The sequence below is a fragment of the Taeniopygia guttata genome, chromosome 5 (genome assembly GCF_048771995.1).
Source record: "Taeniopygia guttata chromosome 5, bTaeGut7.mat, whole genome shotgun sequence".
In the NCBI taxonomy this organism is placed as follows: domain Eukaryota; kingdom Metazoa; phylum Chordata; class Aves; order Passeriformes; family Estrildidae; genus Taeniopygia; species Taeniopygia guttata.
This window is the reverse complement of record NC_133030.1, coordinates 36717771-36733705: the sequence shown is the minus strand read 5'-3', so window position 1 is coordinate 36733705 and position 15935 is coordinate 36717771.

Below are 15935 nucleotides of genomic sequence, written 5' to 3'. Positions count from 1 at the left end.
TTCCGGTGCTGGCACCCCAGAGCTGGATGCAGCCCTGCAGGATAGCTCTCACAAGAGCAGAGCAGAGGGGCAGAAGGTCTGCAGTTGATTCAAATTAATTTTTTGTTTGTGCCAATATGACTGTGATGATTTCAAGCAAACCTAGTAGAGTAAAGGAGTTTACTAACTACCAACTCCAATTTAACTGTAGGATTCAGGGGAGGAAAAGATGAAAAAAGAAAATTGCATGACATCAGAGAATAAACAAGAATAAAATTGTTTACATGTATATAAAAGCCTTAGTAGAAAGAAATACTAGAGATGCCACAGAGATATTGTGTAAGCCAACAGTACAGCTTCACCTTGAATTCCAGTGATTTTTGGTTACCCTGCCCATAAATTACATAAAACTGAAATATTCAGAGAAAAATGACCAAAAGCATAAGCACAAAGAGGGTCCACAGAAAGTGCATTGAAAAATATGAGTAGAAGGCACTGTGACAAAGACACAGAAAGCCATGCTTCTATTCATGTGCTCTCAAAGCATATCAGTATTTCTGCTAAATTTAAATGGGAGTTGTTGTGGAAGTTTTTGTAAGATCAGTTATACTTCTTAACCCAAATATTTAGGAAGTCCACTTATTATTCAGGTTATGATATTATTTTCTAGCAAAGGTGTTTTACAATTTTTTAGGGGCAACTGACAGGCCATGATAGATAAGTCCAAGAGCACTGGAAGGAGGAAAGACAGAACAGAAAAAAAATAGTCTTAATTCTGCTTTTTTCTTTTGCTGAGGTTTATTAAATTATTATAATTAAATAAATATACTTGATGTGATTTTGCTAACACATTAAGATTCCATAGATTTCTAGGTAATGTTATTTCGATAAACTCCCTTCAAATGACTCTTTATTGCCAGATTTTCTTAAAATATTCCTCAGTTTCATATTTGTATTTCCTCAAAACTTTCTGTGAATTCCTTTCAGAATGATCAAAACTTCCAACACACCTTGATAAGAGTTACTTTCTAATCAAATCACTGTATGATGGCCATACATATGATGGCTTTTTTTAATCACTGTAAAGGAATTAGAAATTTCTTTCTGTTGTTTCTTACTTTATTCAGTATGCCCCTTGCTCAAATCCTTGCAATCATTGAAAAACTGTTGTTAAATCAGTATTGATGACTGTGGCATTCTGTCACTGACTTCATGGATTTTCCCACTGAATTTGATAAAACTTGCACAAACCTTTCAGATAATAAAATTCAGACCAATGTAAAAAAGCTTGATAAGTAATTATGAAAGCTTCTTCTCAATTTTGCTTTGATAAAAAAAATTTAATTACTTCCCTCTGTTTCAGGCATCAGGAAGATTGTAAAGTGTTAGTGTGTTTCTTTGAATGAATATCCACAGTAATTAAATACAAATGTAAAAGGAAAAAAAAAAAAAAAGAAAGCAGAGGGAGAATGTTTTCATGACTAATTCTTTCCTGAAATAGCATACTTCACACATAATTATAGCTTTCTGTCTTCCACTGAGAAATAAAAGTACCAAATATTTTTAATTCCTCAGCTTTCTATTCGCCATGAGGATATATAGATGGTGTCAGTTATTCCTGCAGTGGTTATTTGTAGTGTCTCTTGCTGCTGCACTCCTTTCTTTCCTTGCTTCTTTCTGTTAGAGCTATAATTCCTCTTAATGAAATTGAGGAATACAGTAAGTAATTTCACGGGGGTGATAACTTATAAAGGATCTTATTGAGCAAGAAAGTGCTAAGAAAGGTAATGTGTTAATAAAATTTTTGGATTTTCTATATTATGCAACTTATTAACTGTAATAAAGCTACCCATGACAGGTAACATTAAGTGTTTTCATATTTCTTCCTGGTAGGTTGCTTACCATACCTTATACCTTTTAATAAAGAAAACAATAATTACACAGGTGAAAATACATGACATTGGAATATTTTTACGACTCAATAAATACAAAGGTAGAGTCAAAGTCCAATGAGGTCAATGCATTGATTTCTAGAAGGTCTTACAAAAAGAATTTGGTGCAAAAATGCCAGAACAATGGATTAGATAGATTGTTACTTGTTGGACTTTAGGTGTTGGTTTCTTTTTCTTTTTTCCCCCCAAAAAACCCAGTGCCAAATTTGAGCATAGAAAATAATTTATCCACATTTATCAGAATATTTTCAATCTCTCATATAAGGATGACTAATCTCTATTAATTTCCAACTTTTTCTGTTTTAAAAAATATTTCCTTATTAAGAAAAAAAATTTTTTCAGTTTTTCTGCTATCAAAGAGGTTTTATAAAATCCCTACTTTTTTTAACAAAAATACTTTTTCAATATGCAGAATATAACTTTTCTTCTGTATAAATAATTAGTCATCATAGCTGAAACAATTATTTCAAAATCCAGTTGGTTTGCCTTTCTGTGTATGAATTCCTATATTAATTTCATTTTCAGAAAATATAAATTGGTTCTGTTACACAGACTTTCACAATTTACTCCACAGTCTCTTATAAAATGGTACTTTTTCTGAAACTGTTAAGTCCACTCAGATAGCTAGATAGATAGACAGACACCACTTTAACAGCGATTAACAGAAACCAGTTCTATTAATCTTCCTTAAATTTAATATTTGAGTACTAAAAAGGCAAATCACCTTCCCTATTATTTATAATTAATTTAAGAATTAGAAAACCTGGAAGAAAATTGAAATTAATAAAATAAAAAGAATGTAAAATATTATGTATGGGATTATGTGGTTTAATTAAAATATACAGAAGTTTTTCTTAGTTTTAATAGAGCACTTTGTGTTTTACTGGTTTTATCATCAGAGCACACTTCCATTCAGGGCTTACACATGCCTAAAAATAGAGGACCAAGCAAAAAAGATTTAGGATTTTATTTACTTTAGGATTTTATATACTTAAGGATTTTCTAGCACATAGTCTGGCAAACTCCAGTCACCCTCTATAAGACAAACTGCTTTAATCTTATTTCATGAAATAAAGAAATGACAATCTCTTCACTGATATCTGAAGCACAGTAAAAATCAGTTATTTCTAAGGTATGAATTTTTACCTCTAAAGATAAAAATTGAAATATTTCCAGTCATTTATAATGATTTCAGACCGATGTACCTGAATTCCTTTTTTTTCACCCTTTTATTCCAGAATAACTAAACTCACTTGATTAATATCAGTGATCTTCAAAACAAATTTGCAATGTCCTCATTTGAGCTTTGACTTGTGATGTTGACTTATATTGGATGAGCAGCCACTTATACTTCTTATACTTTGTCTTGCCACTACGGTCAAAAAAGCTTTTATGTAAAAAGGGCAAAATGCCACTATTATTTGCTGTATATGCTTCTAGCATTTCTCCCCATCTGTCATATTTGTCTACTTCACTCTCAAAACGTTTTTACTGTTAGCAGTGAAAGCTAAGGGGATGTTAGTTATATTCTACTGCCTTAAATATTAGCAGAAAAATAGTCAGATTTTAGTGACAATGACTGCATGATTCATTAAAGATTTTAATTTTCAGAAAAGTGTTTGATAAAAAAATGTTTTGAAGAAATCTGAGAGCATAATTGCAAAATACCAATACACAATTGTAATAACATTGCAAACTTTGTTTGGCTGGCCTGATGCTAAGCCCAGTGGAAGTAGTTTCAAAAGATTTTCCATTCCCAATTCTAGAATCAGTACCATGAGCATGTATGTAAGAGTGGATGGGCTAACATTTGCTTTTCACCTTCAGCAATTAAGTCACGCTGGTCAGGCTGAAGTACTGAAATTTTACCAATTCCTGGTGTAAATCAATCAGTGTGTAATGAGAGCACTGTGCTGTTCTCTTGCTGGTTTCACATGCCATAAGAGTATATGCTTACAGAAATTTCTAATTACTAATTTAAATAATTCTTCATGGAAACCTGGTTTCTTGTGCTGAAAATAATGTTTGCTTTTAATGTATCATAAAAGACTTCTGTTTCTGCATATATCCAGATTGAATTCTTCATTTATGGAGAAAAAATATCATTAAGAATAGAAAGATTACATACTTATCACAGATTCAAACCTTTTTAGAACTTAAATAGAGAGGAGAGCAGCCCATTGCAGTCTCCTGTTGCAAACATGGCACAGATCCAGAAATCTACTCAATTTTTTTTCCAAAAACTGATGTTTTGATTTCTCAGATTACTGATGCAGGGCTCTCTCACATGTTAACATGTGTTTCAGCACATTTTGAAGCAGCCTTAATCACACATTGCCTAAAGCCTACCTGGGTTATTTGCTAATTTCTAGCAATTTAATAAATTTTTCCTCTCCAAATAGTGACTGATTAAATGTCAATAGGTTGGAAGCATCTTCTTTACAATATGAATCTTTCAAGGGTCTTGGCCGGTGAAAATTATTCAGTTTACAATGCTTTGCATTATTCTCTTCAGAATGCATTTCAAGAAACACTGAAATAAGAAGGAATGGGAGAAGCTTTAAAATGTGTGTTTCCATTAATGTCTCATAGAATCATATAGCCTCTTTTCATTGGAAGATTTATAACTCAGAAGAGTGATTTCAGAAGTACAAGGTAAGACTGTCTCCTGCTAGAAGGGAAAATTCTCATTTCAAACTCTAGCCTCCTCTCAGTATTCTTCTCCACTTTGACAAAATTCAGCCTCCCTGCACCACAGAAGATACTGCATTGTACTCTTGAACGTTGTATATACTTTTCCAGTATAGTAATAATATTTAATGTTCCTTTCTTGCACCAGCTGTGAAATACAAAGAAAAATAATGATCTATTCACAGATTTGATTCCTAAAATCTTTCTTGAATCAGCTAATACATAAAAGAAGATTCTGTAATCTTGTTAACACACATAGATCAAAAATCATAACTCTAATACTATGAAATCATAACACTGGCCTAAAAGTCCAGAGGAATTTTTAATACCACTGATATGATATGTTTAAAATGTAACTTTGAATGTTAGGTGATGTCTATTTCCTATCATTTTTCTGTTCTACTCAGAACGCTTTAGTTGTATTCCTATAAACTCTCAAATATGCTTAAACATTGTGACTGTATCAACTCCAGCAGGTTGTCGCAGGCCGTTGCTCCTCTGATCCTCTTACTCTGCTCTTTCTTTATACAATTTTCTTCTTCATTTTCAGCTATCTTAAGCTTCTCAGCAGAAGAACTAATTTATGTAACATTATCATATCAATCGACTGAAAACTGAATACAGCTGAGGGCTACTGAACACTGTTCCAAATACCTTCAATACAACTGCAGTAACATAAATATGTTTTTCTAAATAAGCAGAACAAGTTCACTTTTGTAGAAAGATTTTCTTTTCCGTGTCCTGCTTTTTGTAAATAAGTATTTACAAAAACACAGGGAGTAAAAGAAGGCAATGACTACCAGAGCACTGGATGAAGTAGATAGTATATTGACTTCGATCTACCCATAAGCTTGAATTTATATAACAAAGATAAGAACCAAGCCTAAAAATACTGTTGGTTTTGAAACAATAACATCTCTTTTTAAATTATGTATGTAAAAATATATGTAGAATACATCTTTGCAAACTGTGAGGTGTTATTGTGAGCTTGCAACATTTAACTTTTATTGAACAAAAGGTCTAACCTATTATTGAATAAAAGATAGGGTTTCAGTCTTCATGGCAACAACAGAAAAATAAGCATTCCCTTTGTGCCAATGTAGAAAAGCAACCACGAACAAAAGTCATAAGCAATAACAATTTTTATCATCAGCTTTCAAATTCTTTCAATAAATGTAATCTTAAATATCACAGCATTCATGTTGAAAGCTCTGCGAAAGAACTACACCAAATATATCTAAGCTGAAAGAAATGGCAATGGACAACAATATGAAGTCTGAGAACACATGAATTAATACAAAAATCTATCTTTTTGGTATAAATCTGTTTTTAAGTGGACATGGATGATATTCCTACCCAAGCTCTAAAAGTATTTCAGTGTTTCTAAAAGTGATTTCAGTCTAATCAGTCAATTGCTATCTTCTTCCCAACTTAGCTTCTGCTTCTGCAATAAATCCCTCAATTTAACATAGAAAATCGCTACTTATAAGCCATTGTTTATTGGCAAGTCATTTGTCAGTCCTTCCATCTTCCTGTATAGCTAGGGAAACTTGGAGGTGTGTCGTTTCAAATATCTTAAGATACTTTGACTATTTAACAAGGGAACAGAATTTTAAAAGTCTTCATTATGCTCCAGGATTCTTGTTGTAAGAAAGGGGACATGTATCAATGCCTCTCCTAACTGATAATTATTTTTACTGACCTGATTACGTTAGATTAAAATTATGATGAATATTATGATTAATGTTCATAAACTGAAGTGCATGTAGTTAACGTGGGCTTGACATTACTATTTGATACTTGCAAAAGTTCTTGGCATGAAGTTTCCAGTCTGTTAAGGCCCCCTCACCAGAGAAAATTGCCTCTAATATCAGGTTATGATTGCCTACAAAACTCGTCTAATGAAAACCAATAACTGGAATTTGCAGTTACACAAGTCCAAATTAAAAATAAAACATGCTGCTGAAAGAATATATTACTGGATTCTCCATTTGCTGTTGCCGCCTAATCAGTCTTCAGTCTCTGAAGAGGTATTTGGTCATAGTCTCTTCATTTATGCATTTTGCAAATTCATCAACCAATCTCACCATACCAATTCAAGTTTGCTGCTAATTCTGGTATTAGTTTCCATGAGTCCCACAGTATCTCATTTGTCAGAAGCTCAGAAAAGAAACAGGTAATGACTTATAAATCACCTGACAAAAGCTTTTGACACATTGTAGCAATACTTAGTGCTCATTTTTCCTACATATTAGGTTAAGAATCTTACAGTAAGAATACATTTGATCCTGACAACTGACTGCGTAACTGTCAAATTAAAAAAGGAATGAATTTAAAAAGAGATTTTAGGAAAAAATCAAAGCTGTTTTGTATTTAGAAGTTAAACAAACTCTCCTGTATAAACAAATTATATGAAATACCATAAAGTATTTAAATTTTTAGTATCATTATTGATAAATCTATCAAGAAATCTCCAACACCTATGAAAACCAGCGCACAGATAAAGATTACAGGGAAGTGTGGGAGGGGGTGTGGCTGATGGCCCCCTGCTCTGCCTTGGGAGGCAACTGACATTTAGTTTCCCGCCTTCCCCAGTTGTCAGTCTTTTGTTATCCCTTCCCTTTGCTCCTGTCCATCATAGTGTACTCCTTCCCCCAGTTCTGGAAAGTTCTTAGTTCTCTGTACCCCCGTTGGTTCTCCCCTCGAAGCCATCCCTTCCCTCCATCCCAGTTGGCTGTTGCCCTGTCGCTCTTCCCTGACTCTGCCCTCAAGCCCTCACCTAGTTGGACGTTTTGTACCCTGACCCTCCTACCCAGTTATAGTTATAATCTCTGCCCCGCCCCTGGTTCGGGGCTCTCGGACCTGGCTTCCCTTCCGAGTGGTTGTTCCTCTCATCCCTTGCCTCGTTTTCCTTCTTACGAACCCTTGGAAATAAAGCCGGCCGGGAGACACCCGCCTCTGTGGAAACCTGTTATTTTCTCCAACCACCGATGCACCTGCAGTCCGGATTCGGCAGCTATCCGTGGTGACTTTAGGACCCAGGCGCGTTAGGGAAGAAAAATGGTTTATTCTGTTTATTCAGACAATTTAGGTTACCATCCAGCAGTTGCTTATGCTGAATCAGAGAACCACTATCTTTAAGTATGCAAAAAGCAGAGGAACAATTGTCACATAAAACCGAAGTTACCGAAATATTTTGTCTTGCTAATGTTAAACATATTTGATTTGTTTCATTTGGCATTGCTAGTCAAAGAAGATATTCAGGTTTTTTATTTAAATACAATTCCCCCTGCCACTGATTTTACATTAACTGAGAATCCCTGTTCTCTCAGGATTGCCTTTAAAACATGTTACACATGCAGATACAGATCTATCTATCTATCTATCTATCTATCTATCTATCTATCTATCATCTATCTATCTATCTATCTATCTATCTATCTATCTATCTATCTATCTTTGCTTGTGTTATTTGTTTCTTTCTCCAAAGGTATTAAAATATTTCAAGTTTACACTTGTTAATGCTGATATAAACTTAACTTTGCGGTACCCCCCTCAGGTAGTTGTGTTTCTGTAAGTTACCATCAGAATCTTTATCCAGAAGATCTCACCCAAATCAGATAAAACTTTGATTTCTCACACATGCAACTAGTTTGTTGCCAAAAAAGAAAAGACATTGGAATTTAATTTTAATTAAATTTTAATCTAGTGTAGGTATTTTACTTCAATAGTAGGAGGAGATTTGGGGCTTAAGTTTTCACTCATAGTGTTCAATTATCTGGCTAATAAATATTTTGGACCTGACATTTCAATATTTAAACTACAAGACCAATATAGAATGCTTTCCCTTTGTGCACATAAAAGTTTATCCAGCTCATACACAAATTCTTTATTTCCTTTGATACCTTGAGTTCTTTGCCTTTTTAGTTTTTCTCCTGCTCTTATGGATTGTACTGAATTTTATGTCCTTTTCCTTCAAGCTCCTGCCTTTCTAACAATGCATTTTTTTTTTTGTTTTTCACTATAATATCATGTAAATTATTCTATCCATCAAAGTAAAAAAAGTATGCAAATTTCTAAGATATGTTTATTATATCAAGCCAAAAAAGTCGATCCACAAGAGAAATCAAAGGCCCAGGCATACCTATTATAATCTCAAGTATTTTAAGAAAATATAATGTATTCTGTGAGGTTTCATTATTAATATTTTAATGCCCGGAGATATTAATGTTGCTTTAACATCTATCCTGAAATTTATATAGTACAATAAAGTCTTTTTATATCTAAAAATATGCTTATTTCCCATTTAGGATGGTATCTTCATTTCATGAGTAAATACCATTCATAACATTAGCACTCATGTCAAGATGTATGGGATAGTTTAAAAACAGAGAAAAGAGAGAAAGGAATACTTTCATGACATTCTCTAGATCCTGATCCCTTTTTAACCATTTTAGAACAGAAATTTAAGGCATTAAAGGTGACTATGGAATCCTAGGTAGGAGCAACATGCTGGCGCAAAGAACGCAGAAGGCGGCTACGAGGTGGTGTGGAAAGGTCCAGAAGATCTCACCCATGTCCCAGGAAAGGAGTCATGAGTGAGCTGTTGGTGGAATAGGCTAATAAAAATTGATCCAGTGCTTCTGAGCAGTGTTTGATAACCCCAAAATAAGTGTTGGCAACATAATTAAAATCTGAATCAGGCAGAAAATTTTACTTAAATCCCTAAATAAAATAGACTTCACCTCCCAGACCACATGTAATTCATGTCAGGATGGATCATTGATGTAACTAAAGCAGGGTAAATTAAAATATTGGATTTTGTTTATGGTACCTAATATAATAATACTCCACCCTTCATACTTTTATGTATATTATTTCAAAATTGTATGTATATCACTCCAAAATTTAGTCTCTTATTCTCTTCCAAAAAAAAAAAAATAAAAGGCTAGTCTAAGATTTTATGTCAAGTTTTGTCATATGAAAACATTTGCAGTTGACTTGAAAACTGTTAAAACTGTTGAGATGAAAGTTAAGAAATGTTAGCTCTAAGCTCAGTCTGTCATATTTAAGATTAATTTATTAGTGGACAGCATAGAGCTCAAATTTTTTACATTTTTTAGACTCACTAGGAGACTATTATGCATGCATATAACAGCTGGTGTATTGATTCTAGAACTGCATGGATTTGTTTAAAATCTATTTCATTAAATGTTTAGGATCCATGTAGAGGCAGCAATCATTGATAGAAGTAAACAGCATAAAAATCTTTTTTTCATCAACTATTCATGTGAGCATTGTTTCAAAAGAAAGTCAAGTTATTTCAAATTTTAAGTATTCATCTGTGTCCAAATAGTTTAACTTCATAGGAGCTGCAGTCAAATGATTCTTGTACACATTCTCTTCTAAAGAATAATTATCTAACCAGGACCATATTTTTAATGATTGCTGTAATTTTATCAGGATTGATCCTGCAAGAAAGAAAAGTATTTTATCTATAAGGCACATTACCCTTCAAAAGAGAAGCATAAAATAAATTAGTTTCAAAGATTATGTCATTCATTGTGGTTATACTGGGGGAGAATAATACTGTACTTCTGTTTTTCTTTCTCTCACTGAGTATTTCTGATTTGAATAAGTATAATTTGTTTCTTTCACAATAACTAAGCATCTGATTTCTCTAACTAGTTGTTCAACTAAAGATTCATAGCCTTTCAAAAATACTTCTTCACCTAAAGATGATCAACAAATTGGGAAGCCATTGAAGAGTGTAGAAAAAGCTGATGAGACTTTCCATGTTTCTGTATTAAAGCATTAATCCAAGAACTGCAGAGGTTAGCTTGGGAAATTTTAATCAAATAAACTAGTTACATGAGTAGTGATTTAGTGGAGGAAAACAAAAGAAAATAATTTTGCTTTAGAAACACATTGTAGACATGGCAAAACTTTGTCTATTATAAATTTTCTAAGGTAGCATAAACATGCATTTTAGCATTAGAGATTTGTGTATTTAAACTCAGGGCTAATGTACAAATTCATGCTAATGATTATTGATCTATTGATTTTTGTGGTGTCAACGGTGCAACAGTTGTAATTGTTCGTTCTACCTATGCTTTCTAAAGAACTTGAAAGTATAGAAGGGAAAGCCAATTTAAAGACTCCTATATAACAGAAAAGAAGGACAACAATATTTTCCATGTTTTCTTTGTATCAAAAATGGATCTCATACAATAAAAAACATCTGTAAATTCCATTTCATGGTAATAGGATTTCATGATAGCAAAAAGAATGTTTGTTTTTGGAGAGAAAAAAAAATCCCAAGTAATTAGTTGGTGCAGCATAATGGCATTTTTTGAGAGAAATATAAAAATAGTTTTTTGAAGTTGTACCTAATTTCTTTGAGCAATGTATTTCTAGGCAGTTTGATATACAGTTTATTGATTGTACTTTAGAATTCTTGGTTGAAGAAAAGGGTAACAGAAACATCATAGATATTCTGTGCCAGAAGCACATCTTTTAGTAGATGACCTGAAGCTGGCTAACTTCAGAAAATCAGTCAGTATAGAAAGTAAATCAGATTACTTCTGAGTGCAGATTGGTTTCAGATTACCTTAAAGTAGCAGGATTCATGAAAGTATTAATATATTTGTCCATTGTGGGTTCATATGCAGAGGCCTGGGATTATTCTGTTGAACTATTATCAGACATTAATTCTACTTGTACTATATTGACTTGTTTCTTCTCAGACTACCAATATGGAGGCACACTGGAAACCTCCTAGCTCAGCTGTAAAAAACAATATTTAATGGAAATCTTAGTTTCTCCCTAGTTGAAATTATAAGGGGAAATTTGCAGCCACTGGTAAAAATTTTATTTATATACCACAATAAGGCAAACATGGTGCTTTGACCCTGGAAGGAAAGGATATGATACTACAGTAATTTATATTTTAGGAATTCTGTCACCAAATGTTTTTCTGTGCTTTGATTTTCAAATTACAGGATTTTTTAAAATTAATTTTGTAAAGATTCACTGGAAGAATAAAACCGTGGTGCCTAAGGCTGAAATTTTATGTTAGGCCCCTAAAATATGTTGACTGAAGTAAAAAATAGATGACTGAAGCCTGTGTAGAAATGTCTGAACTAGACTTAAACTATCAGTATGAAGATAATAACACTAAATATGTAAGAGACTGAAGCTCAGCATGAGCTATAAAATAGACTTGGGGAAAAAGCATCAATACATAGGAAATAACTCTGTCATAAAATTGGAGGTATTAAAACTACCCTTTGGTTTATAACAGATTTTCCCTGTCTTTGACTAAAGTATAAACCAGGCACATCCTGTTTTTCTTGCCAGTTTGCACTGTGCTCTTATCACCAGTCCTTGGCTGGTTCTGCAGCTATTCAACAATTGGTGTTTGAGACAGAAGTGTTAGCTTTATCTTCTGGGCTCCTACAGCCAGGGATGCCCATAACTCATAGCTCAAAAAAGCTGCACAGCAGGCAGAAGCATGGGTTTCTGCCTGACCTCGAAAGGCAGCCTTTGAACAAACTACTGGTACCCATACTCTTCAGGTACTGCTGAATGCCAGATTAATTTGTGTAGAGACATGTGCAGTCCATTGCACTTTAATTATACTACAGAGTTGAATGCTTCTGTGTAGCTGGGGTAGACAATCTCTCTGACCTGTAGACAATGATGCTAAATGTAGTCAAACATGATTGAAGAATGTCTCTTTTTACCTGATAGTATATTATGGCATATAGTTTGTCCCATCTGAGTCTGCAGTATAAGGGTAAATGCAAAAGGCAGATAACTCACTATCATATCCACAGCAAAACATGTTCCCTACATATCCCTGATAAAATTTGAATTCAGTTAATTTACTTTTACGTAAGCTTTGCCCTTCATTTCATATTCTTTGTGGTATGAGTTATTACTGACATTTAAGAACTCTGTTTTATAGCTGTGTTCAAAATGGAATGCAGGTAAATAAAAAATGACATTATACATAACACAATATAAAGGGTTATAAAAAATGCAGATTTTAGTAGCTCATCCATGCTTATATTTAGGGTTATTGGAAGTATTAGAACACCCCATGAAACAAGAACAAGTGCCTTCTTGCTTGCGGTAAGACAGAGTAGGAAAGAGAAAATAATGAAGCAAAAAATTTTTGGTGTTATCCTGAATAGTCATCTTTGATCATGAGCATGGCAGCCACCTTTAAGTAAATATTAAGCCATGTATTAATAGAAAAATTCTGGAAAAGTAACAAATGAATACTAAAAAAAGGAAGGTATTTACAGTGCAAAGAAAGAAGTAAGCAAGCTTACCCTTTAAACACTGTATCAACCGACATCTTTAGAAAATGTAAGAGAACTTATATTTTTGATGAGTTTTCTTGGTCATCCATATCTAAATAAAGTACAGCTCAAAATCTTGTAGGCTTAGTTTGGATACTGCTTGCCAAACTTAGTGCTGTGCTGAAATCCAATACAAGTCTAACTGGAAATCATCTTGATTTAGGACTGAATGGGGATTTTAGTACTGCTGTGAATAATGATGCTTTCATATTTTATTCCAGATTTAACTCTTAGTTCTGGTGCATTTTGAGTTTGGGTTTGAGTTATTTTTTTGTTTAGGAAGAGGGGACATTTTGGTGTTTCTTCTTCCCAATCACTATCTAAGTTACTATTTTTGTGGATTAAGAAACAATTACTTGGTCTTTTTATCACATTTCATATGTTGATTTATTTTTTTCCATTTCAGAAGTATCAAAATAGAAGAAAAAGTATAGAGTTGAAAACATCAAAATCCCCAGTTAAGTGCTAGGTGAAGAGGAATGAAAATTTAGCAACTCTTGAATATGTATTTTTTGGAATACAGGTTAAGAACAACTAGGAACTAGATAATTTCCAAAGCCTAAATCAAAGCTGAATTTAATCCTGTGAGAGATTTTCACCATATAAATTTAATTTGTGCAGTATCAATTGCATTCAAACACCTTATATAATGAATTATTTTTAGCAACAGTTAAAATGTCAGCTTTTCTGATAGAAAGTCAGGTTTCCTGGATAATTTGACTAATTTGTCCTGCAGAGTGCTAAAGCCCTGAATGACCTCTATTTCTTTTTTCTTTCTCTTTCTGTCTTTTGCCCCACACATATTTGTATGTATTTCATACCACAAAGCGTGACTAGCTCCTCAAATCATTGCTGTTTTAACTTGCTGTTTTTAATAAAAATTTACCTTATATCATATTTTTGTATATATTTACATATATGAATTTCTCATGATCTTCTTCTCTAAATCCAAGATTTTATCCACACTGGTTATGCAAATATCTTTTAATTAAATACTACTTGAGCTGGACTCTTCTAATGATTCTTTTACTGCAAAGGACACCCTGTTGATCTTTAAATGAAAGACATGTCTATGGGCATAAACCCCATGGTGAATTTTGAGCAAGGATGACTGCTTTTATTTTTTGTGAATGGATTATTTGGATTATTGGAATATTCAAAACCAGAAACTAAAAAAAAGTCACTATGCATAATTTTGCATTTGTACATAGATAGATAGGTAGATTGGTATTTAGAAATAGAAAAGAAAAAAACAATACAAGCTAAAACAATCAGACTGGATGTTTGTCAAAAGTTGCAGTTAGAAGGCTCATCCTTCCTGGCTTTTAATGTTGCTATCCCACTCTGTTGCTGAAAGTGACTACATGGGGCAGAAAGCTGTCAGAAGAATAAAAATCTGACCCACAAGCATCCTGAGTTCCACACACTGGCATGAGGGTAAACTGAGATTTCCAAATGAAATTTGTCATCATCCTTTACATTCTGCCAGCCTCACTAGAGGGCCTTGAATGGGAGTCAGAATTTTTCATACACCTGCTCAGAAGAAGCTCTATTGCCTCTAACAGAAGACTTCATGGCTTTTCTTAACCGAAGCTCTGCACAAATCATTCCTGAGCAAGTTGCTGATCAGGTTGCCAAGGGAGGTTTTGCCAGGTTGCAAAATGGCCATTATTATTAGGTGTTTTTAAGAGTCTCTTAGAGAAACATGTATTCCTCATCATGGAAATGCTGCTGAGGCTGCCTTCAAGACAAAATGATTAGTTAAGGTTTCTTCCACTTTGACTCCCACTTTCTGGGATTTCATGTTCACTTTTATATGATTTCACATTATTTCTCTTGAGCCCTAGTGAGAAAGTGAGATAATATTTGCCAGCAGGAAAACAGCACATACAGCAATTAAGAGATTTGAAAGACAAGTTGAATCCAAGATGGAACTCAAGGAAACTAGTTTCTGCCCAGCTTATTAGACAGTGGTCCACTTCAAAAGTTCCAAATAAACAAGGCAAGTGATTTTGATGTAATTTTTCTTCAGTACCTGCAGAATTGTACAGAGATAGAAAGCATCACTTTGATGGGTTTAGATATATCCCACTGGGAATACATTTGACCTGCAGCCTTTTCTCCACTTTTTCACATATATTAATTGATTCCATTGATTAAGGCATCTGTTGTATGTGAAGCCTTCATTTGTTCTTGTGGAACACTTTAGCAGCTCTTATAGTTCAGACAAAGAGTGCTATGAAAAGACTTAAACTAATACAGAATAATATTTTCACACCGATAACAACACTATCAGTAAATCTCACTTAAAAAAATTTTCTGAACTATTTTTTAGTATTTTGACGCTGATGGCCATGTGGTTTGTTTTGCATTTGGAAAAGAAAAAAAAGAAGCTTGAAACAGCAAAATATTTTCTACATAGATAACATTTTTATACAGATTATTTTCTTCCATCTTTCACATTTTCAATTTAAAAAATTGTTTCCTATCCAAGTTATGGCTTAATTTTTCAGATAAATAATGTCAGACCACTGAAAATCAACACATTTTTTCATTGTAATATTAATATATCCAATAAATTTTGAGAGTTTTTGCATATTAGTTTCAATTCCCTTTCATGAATAAAGGCAGGATAAAAATTTTCATTGTAATGAGAAAATTTTGAGGCAAACAATTCCAGGTAATTTATAGAACCACTGATAAATACCTAAAATTACAAAATGCTTAGGCTGTGGTCTAAAACAGATTTTTTGCTTGCATACAAAATGTCTTTGCATCGATTTGGTTAAATCTACTTAAGAAATTTTATACATAAAACCTTGTAACTTAAAATACTATGTGAAGTAGTAAGTCTATTAAAACGTTTTGACTATACTGTGCTGCAGAAACACAGTGGTCTGCTTAGAAGCTTTTCTATCAAAGTGCTGGCCAAAAGAATAGATTT